The sequence below is a fragment of the Patiria miniata genome, unplaced genomic scaffold, assembly GCF_015706575.1.
Source record: "Patiria miniata isolate m_02_andy unplaced genomic scaffold, ASM1570657v1 HiC_scaffold_25, whole genome shotgun sequence".
NCBI classification, from domain to species: domain Eukaryota; kingdom Metazoa; phylum Echinodermata; class Asteroidea; order Valvatida; family Asterinidae; genus Patiria; species Patiria miniata.
Window position 1 is genome coordinate 15493789 of NW_024037064.1, and position 7517 is coordinate 15501305.

The following is a 7517-nucleotide window of genomic DNA, read 5'->3' on the forward strand; positions in this document are numbered from 1 at the left end:
AGCCTTCAAAATTTCTATTTTGAAGTCGTGTACTTGGTGACGGCCTTGGTGCCTTCGCTGACTGCATGCTTAGCAAGCTCCCCGGGAAGAAGTAGGCGTACTGCTGTCTGCACTTCACGGCTTGTGATGGTGGACTTCTTGTTGTAGAGAGCGAGGCGAGAAGATTCGCTGGCGATGCGCTCAAACACGTCGTTGACAAAGCTGTTCATGATGCTCATTGCCTTGCTCGAGATTCCGGTGTCGGGGTGCACCTGTTTCATCACTTTGTAGATGTAGATGCCGTAGCTCTCCTTGCGACGCCGGTGCCTCTTTTTGTTTGCGCTAACCGGACCCTTAGTATTTCCGGCCTTCTTCTGACCTTTTCCGCTAACTTTGGGAGCCATATTGGAGGACTTGGAATGTATCGGATCGTGAGATCGAATGAAAGACCAGCACGTCTTGGCCGGCTTTTATTGTGCACAGCTTGGATTCTGACCACCCATGCATCGTCCACTTTCCCGCCAGTGACCGCTAACCCATGCGTGAAGAAAGCGGTATGCGTGCATAGTTATACAATGCACGCACGGCACGACCCCCCCCCCCCCCCCCCCTCCCCGGCAAGGGTATTTTTAGCCTTTTTCTCAGACTGACACGTGTATAAGTGTCCTTCTTAAATATTATTGTCTACTGAATTTCTGGGAAATAATAAAGTCATCTCCAGCGGAGGGCGAATTAATATGTCGTAGTGCACCAATACTTCTTTAAATGTTGTTTCCCCCTTATGCACCATCCATTTATAATGAATCATACAATGTAACGCAAAACCGACGAAAATAAGAGAACGAGTACCTGTAATTGTCAAAACAGATAGGAAATATATATCATTATTACCATGCCCATAACAATTCAATTTTGCCTGGAACACGTTTCGGATGAGGCATACGTATAGAACCCAAAAAGTGGAATGTATTTGGACAGAATATCAACAATAATAATTCGGAAAAAAATCAACGGCCCTTTATTCTTTATTTGAAGGAAAACTCAGGGATTGGACTTAATCTCTCTTTGAAGAAGTAGTGGCTCTGAAAAGAGCCGTTAGTTTTATTTCTTTTTGCGCACACAACGTGCTCAAGCTCGTTCACCCCGAATTCGGCGGGCCAACTGGATGTCCTTGGGCATGATGGTGACCCTCTTGGCGTGAATGGCGCACAGGTTGGTGTCTTCGAAGAGGCCGACGAGGTAAGCTTCGCTCGCTTCTTGCAATGCCATGACGGCAGAACTCTGGAATCGCAGTTCAGTTTTGAAATCCTGTGCAATTTCACGCACAAGTCTCTGGAATGGCAGCTTTCGGATCAGCAGTTCGGTGCTCTTCTGGTAGCGGCGAATCTCACGGAGGGCGACGGTTCCCGGTCGGTACCGATGGGGTTTCTTGACACCGCCAGTCGCCGGTGCGCTCTTGCGGGCCGCCTTGGTGGCCAACTGCTTCCTGGGGGCTTTCCCCCCGGTGCTCTTTCTTGCCGTCTGCTTGGTGCGCGCCATGGTCAAGGGTATGGTTTGATGAACGGTGATCACAACTGAGTGCAGATTGAGCGAACGGACCCCGCCTCTTAAGGCCGGCGCATAGCATCCTAGGTTGGAAGCCTAACAATGGGCTATCTTCCGATTGGGTGCTTCGGGGGCCAAGCGGAGACGCTTCAGTGATCACGATTTCCGTACGTTGAAAAAGTATAGACGTTAAATTTCAATCGAAAATGCTGCTTTTCCGAGCCTATAGTATTATGAGCCCTCGGCAACAGAATCCATTTGGGATCGTTGTGACTACAATATTTCTCCCACCCCCTACTTGGGATTAATTGAACCCCAATAAACACCCCCTCCCCCACCCCCTAAAAGAAAAGTGACAAACATACGGATTTCCCTGGCTGCTGTTTATGTTTGTTTTGTAATAAAGACAATAATCACACACACCCATTCGCGAACAAAATGTCACGGATCCCTCTATACGTTCCCCGCTATATCCTGAGACGAGCACCCAGTAATTATTACTTAATCGACTTTGACAAAAAATGGAGACCAGACATGTTTTACAGTGGAAATAGGGAGGGGAAAAGCAACTCTAAGAACACACATGACAAGGACAAGTGAAATCGAGTAAAATCAAGATTCAATCTCTTTTTTGAAATAGTGGTGGCTCTGAAAAGAGCCGTTCGGTTTGATTTTTGAATATGGTGTCTAGCCGCCGAAGCCGTACAGCGTGCGTCCCTGTCTCTTCAGCGCATACACCACGTCCATTGCAGTGACAGTCTTCCTCTTGGCGTGCTCGCAGTAGGTGACTGCATCGCGGATAACGTTCTCCAGGAAAACCTTGAGGACTCCGCGGGTTTCTTCGTAGATGAGCCCGGAGATACGCTTGACTCCTCCGCGGCGGGCCAGCCGACGAATGGCTGGTTTAGTGATTCCCTGGATGTTATCTCGGAGAACCTTGCGGTGTCGCTTGGCACCCCCTTTGCCTAGTCCCTTTCCTCCTTTGCCACGGCCAGACATGTTTGTGTCTCCTCAGTCGGTTGTAGATGATTCAATGGCCATCCCAGCCCCGGCGAGGCAACTTATAGGACATGCGCGGACGCGATATGAGCATGCGAAGCCATCAACTGTTACGGCGCCCTCTGGCGACCAATCGTGGCAGGAGCACTCATCCTGGGAAACAAACAAATCAGAAGCAAAACAAGGGGGAAAAGGGATAACAAATAAGAAAAGGAAGAAGATGCCTAGAAACATATTGCAACGAGACTCAAACAATACATTTATAACCAGACACAGAGGGGTCGTGGCCAAGCCTTTTTTTTTTTTTTTTTTTTTTACACCTTGAACGGAAATCAATGGAAACGCCAACATCATAATTTAACAAGACTTTACACACTTACTAATATTTACCGTAATTCAATGTGAAAGCCCTGTCACCAAAACGTCAAAAGAAAACGAACCTTTAACGACGGGGCACCGTAGTCAGAACCTGTTTTTGTATTAATTTATGTTCCCCGAAGGGAGTGGGCCGAATCCCGGATGTACTGCTATACCGGGCCAACCCGTGGCCGGGACGAGGCAAGCCTCTATTCCACGGCCCAAATCCAAAAATCAGTTTAATATACTGGCTGTTCAATGAACAGCGTTTCAGATATTAAGCTGAAAAGAACAGATACTGTTTTTTGATTTGGGACAAAGAAGGTCCCGGGCAGGTCGACTTACCAGTTCGCCGAAGTACAGTGTGCTGGGGTCTCGAGCCCCCCTGCCCTAAACCAGAAAAAACACAAACACCCAAAAGGACAAACACCTGAGAACGGAAAAGTCACCGGACGACGAAAATGTCACAAACGACGAAAAATGTCCCAATCTTATATCAAGAATTTCTAAAAAGGATACACAGAAAACAGTGATAAAAAGACTAGCAGTTAAAAAGCTAAAAATACGTTACAAACAGGTATTCTACTACTTTAAAAACACCAAGTAAACTTTAATTCGATAATATTTATCGAAAAACCGAAGACGAGGCTGTCTACAGCAAAAAAAAATTATTCTTCGGGGAAGTCCCGCTGCAAAAGAAGAAAAACAGTTAGACAAAACGCGCCAAACAGAAGCAGAAAAAGAGGCAGATGAGAAAAAAACGTCGCGTCCCCTCCAAGCCGGTTATGCCAGCCATCACCGCACCTGCCCGCCCCGACGAACAGGCATCACAATTGCAATACCCGCCCGCCGGCACGGAACAGGCCCAATGGCGCGACTCGCCCGCCAGCAAGGAAAGAACCTGACGAACCGTGAAAAAAGAAAAAACAAAACAAAAGCAGACAAAGAGGCGGATGAAGAATAAACAAAACAACGGCAATAAACAATAAAGGATACTAAGTCCGTCTCCCAAACCTCAGTATGGGGATACGCCTGTCCCGCTGCAGGAGACCCGCAGCATCGGTGAAGTCTCGATCTTTCCAGGGGACAGGCGCCTCTACTCCTTAACCTGAAAAAAGGGGGGAAAAAACTAAAATTAACCCTGACAGACTTAGCATCAAACTACACAAACTTACTTAAATATCTAGGAGGGGGGAGAATAAAGCCGTTGCGGGCAAGACTAGAAATTGATGAGAACGCGGTCGTCTCTGATAGAAACAACAGAGCCGCCGACGTTCCACAAAAGAAAAAACTTGTTTCGATCTAAACGCAAAAAATCCGCCTCTATGCGCTTATGAATAAAAGACTTAGTAGAACGGAGAACGGTCAGACGGTCAACGTAGTTGCCGTCGAACAAGGCTTGGCAGCGGGACTTCCAAATTTGCCACTTCAAAACGGAAATCAAAAACCAGACGAAACGGTGTGTCTTGTTCGTGGGGTTAAAACCCTCTGCGAAAAATACCACTGCTGGGGAGATGGAAAAAGTGGGCCCGCAAACACGTACACCCATGTACGTGGCCCAATCCCACAGCACGGTAACAAAGGAACAATCCCATAGCAAATGCAGAAGGGACTCATTGCTGTTACAATTAGGCCGAGGGCACTTACCCCGGCCAATGCCCCACGAACAAAGGCGCTGAGCCGTCTTCACGGCGCTCCAAACAATGCGCCAGTTTAAGTCCCGCAGGAAATGATCTAAAGAGTTGTTCACAATAAATGAACAATGCAGGACGGCATAATTGATGTCTGTGCGCGGAAGCGCCACTGACACTTGATTTAAAAACACATTGTAAAGATTATTTACAGTGACGGTGTTCCAGTTAATAGACAGTACATTAGGGAGAGAAAGGATGAGATGACAGAACTTGACATAAATGCGAGGGACCGTCGAGGAATGAGGACGGCTATTAGAGAAGAGACCAGTCGGAAGAAAGTTACGAAGAGAAATGGAACACCAGAAAAGAGCTAAAAAACTCCAAGGCGGAGCTACATGACTACAAAGCGAGCTGAAACCCTTAATAAAAAGAGCATCAGCTTTAAATCTAATATTAAAAACACCTAGGCCACCGCTGTCGACAGACTGACAAACAGTGGACCGGCGTACTAGTTCCGTCTTACCGGACCATAGAAAAGAAAAGATGATCTTGTTGATCCTCTTCTCCACGGTGACCGGCAGCGGGTAGACAGGAGCTACATACAAAAGGTAAGATAAAAGGACTGTGTTAATTACAGTCACTTTGCCAATTAGTGACAAGTGGCGTTTATTCCAGTTTTCTACTGAAGACTGGAGTTTTACTAGGCGGTCTTCCCAATTTCTGACGGCCATGTCTCCTTTGCCGACCCAGAAGCCATTAATTTTAATGGGATCTGTTGTCCAAGAAATGGGGTAAAGATCCCCGAGTTTCTCTCGCCATTCACCTAAAACAAAACCTTGAGATTTGGTGACGTTAAGTCTTGAGCCACTTGCACCTTGAAACAAACCTATAATGCTAAAAAGTCTATGAAGCGAGGAAATATTGCGAACAATACAAGTTGTATCGTCCGCATATTGTAAAATTTTGCACTGCAAATTGTTACTGCCAGGGATAAAAATACCTTGGATGCCCCTATCGTTACGGACAGCCGCAGCGAAGGGTTCGATGAAAATAACATAAAGAAGAGGAGACAGGGGACAGCCCTGTCTAACACCTTTCTGTAAAGAAAAGGACTCGGAAAGAAAACCGTTAGCAAGAACTTGGCTGAAGATGTCAGTGTATAATATTTTGAGCCATCTGATGAAATTAGGCCCAAAACCAAACTTGTGAAGAACTTGGTAAAGAAAAGACCAGTTTACACGGTCGAAAGCTTTTTGCTGGTCAAGAGAAATAAAAAGTGAATTTAATTTCCTCTCGTCTGCGTAAAAAACAAGGTCCCGTAAAAGCCGGGAATTATCGTGAATGGAGCGCCCTTTGACCCCGCAGGTCTGAAAAGGGCTAATGATAGAAGATAGAACTGAAGAAAGACGGTTACAAAGAGATTTAGCTAGAATTTTATAATCCACATTGAGCAGAGAAATAGGCCTTTTGTTTTGAGGCAAGGCGGGATCACCTGACTTGTCCAAGAGGGTGATAATGCCTGTTCTCTGTGAATTAGCCAAAATCTGTAAATCAAAAGAAGTGTTAAAAACACTAAGCAAATCTGGACCAATGAGGTCCCAGAAGGTGAAATAAAATTCTTTAGGCAAACCGTCGCTGCCGGGGGATTTGCCGTTCTGCATACCCCGCACAGCAGCGTCGAGTTCACTAGACAAAAGAGGAACTTCAAGATTATTAATATTCTCTTCGGAAAGAGTATCAGAGATCTGATCTAAAAAGAAGGATTGGAAACTGTCAACAGTTTCATCCCTCGAGAACAAAGAAGCATAAAAATCTTTATAAATATCTACAATTTCTGAGGGCGAAGAAGAGACAGTCCCGTCAGGGCGCTTAACTGAAGAGATAGAAGAAGCTTTTTTATGATTAAAATCTGTCTTGAAGAACTGGCTGGAGGGGTGCTCTCCCTCATTCAGACGATGAATGCGGGATCGCACCCTCGCTCCTTCGGCTAAAAAATCATCTAATTCAGAAAGAGAAAGTTTAACTTTGTTATATTCAGCAAGAAGGTTCTCATCCTTGCTCCCTTGGTTCAGAAGGGAAGTGATCCGCTCAAGATGAGAAAGAAGACGATCTTTCTCCTTTTTTCTGGTCTGAGAAAGACGGCAAGAGTGGGCTATAATTAAATGTTTGCTACGAAGCTTCACATCCTCCCACCAATCCAACTCGTTATCAAAACCTTCTTTGAGCGTTCGCCATCCTAAATAGGCTGTCCTAAAAGCTTCTTGAAAGATCACATCTGTTAAAATGGAAGTATTACATTTCCAATATCCTCTTCCTCTCTTAGGAAGAGAGGAAGGGTTAAAGTTAAAAACAACACCATCATGGTCTGAGAAGTAGACAGGTACATGCGAAATGGTAATAAACTTCAAGGAATTAGTAATATAAAATCGGTCCAGCCGACTGCGAATGGTATTTGAGGCATTTCTCCAAGTAAAATATCTATCATCAGGATAGGTGGTCCTCCAAGGATCCATCAGATTAAAATCGTCACACATTGAACGAAGTTCCTGGTGACCGATGTCGCAGGTGACAGAAGATGTACCTATTCTGTCCAGAGCAGAATTAAGTACACAATTAAAATCACCCGCCAAGATGAATGGACAATTCCCAGTAAAGTACTGGGAAAGATTATTGAAAAAATTCTTTTTATGAAGGGGGTCATTAGGAGCATAGACTGAAATCAGTCTAAAGCGACCACCTGACCCATCTAAAAAACAGCTAGCAATTCTCCCTTGCAAATCACTTTTAAAATCTGACAGTTTAAAAGAAGAACGTGGATTTAAAAGAATGGCAGTGCCACAAGAAGAAGAAGTACCGTAACTGGCTAAAATGTCCCCTTTCCACTCCGATTTCCAGAGTTGCAGATCTTCGGGGCCAGTTATATGGCACTCCTGCAAAAAACAAACGTCATAATCAAGACAAAGGTGAAAAACTTGGTGGCGCTTGTGAAATTCACGCATGCCA

At 45.3% G+C, this 7517-nt stretch overlaps 1 non-coding gene across 1 annotated transcript; it reads right to left on the minus strand.

Moving 5' to 3' along the window:
* Positions 1–3021: 3021 nt before the first annotated feature.
* On the minus strand, positions 3022–3206 carry LOC119733485. Its single transcript, XR_005271854.1, has one exon. It is a non-coding gene; the product is annotated as a U2 spliceosomal RNA (small nuclear RNA).
* Positions 3207–7517: the final 4311 nt, after the last annotated feature.